Here is a 1,073-nt window from a genome sequence, read left to right as displayed (position 1 = left end):
AATGTTTTGTATTGTTTTTGGCATTGATAATCAGCAGGCTAATTCCTTGGGAGTATTGACAATATGTGGCAATATAATACTCAGGGATTAATGACATACCCTGGGGTGGCCTTACAGGCAAAGTACTTATAAATTAAGTCAAACTTGGAATAAGTGGTACAAGGAAAGTAATGCAAATTGAAAACTGATAAAAATCCTAGCAAATGGCTACTTTGCAAGATAAATACAAAACAAATACACAATAAGTTAGCATGAGATACAAAAAATGCATCAGAAGAAAACAAAATTTCCCATGAAATATGTAAAATGTATGTTACTTTTATCTTCAGTGAGACCTGCATAGTTCTATTCTCCCTGATAGTTCAATGACATAAGTGCATTAAATATAAGGGACAAGGAATTCTGGGTATGTAGACAATATCTTTTTTTTTAATGCAGTCAGTGTTCAACACTCTAAGCTTCCAAGCTAAGTACAAAGTTTAAAGATTCTCAGAACTTGGGTATTCTTCCTCAGCAAAACTTTTGCATTACTCCTTGGGGGTGGGGATATCTCAAACCATTGAGGTATTGATTAATGTATCTACTAGGCCAAAGACATAGCTGTACTTGGGCCTACACTGAAGATTGTTCTGCTCTTACTAGGAAAGCTAATAGGTTTGTATGGAGTCTCAAAAGATCTGAATAAGCAAATGTATGTTCCTGTTCACTTCCTCCAAATCCTTTCTATCAGATTCAGGTTATATTCTCAGTGACCTGCTTATTCCCAAGTCTTTAATCTCAAGGATAAGATTTTTATTTCATTGAACAAATGTAAAATTATTAGAAATTAAAAGACACATTTAACCAGATTATGTCACAGATTTAATTGTACCATTTAAGATAATTTTTTAGCCTAAAAATTTTGAATGTAAATATAGATGTGCTTTTTGCTAAGGATGATAGTAGTATTTGTATGTAGCTCAACTTCTCATTTTTCTTATATATTAAGCCAAAATATACTATCTAATTCTAAATATCATAACAAATTAAAATTCTATTTTTTCTCCTAGAAAATAAAAATATAAATATACTTC

Source organism: Neovison vison, chromosome 6 (genome assembly GCF_020171115.1).
Source record: "Neovison vison isolate M4711 chromosome 6, ASM_NN_V1, whole genome shotgun sequence".
In the NCBI taxonomy this organism is placed as follows: Eukaryota; Metazoa; Chordata; class Mammalia; order Carnivora; family Mustelidae; genus Neogale; species Neogale vison.
This window is presented reverse-complemented; position numbering follows the sequence as displayed.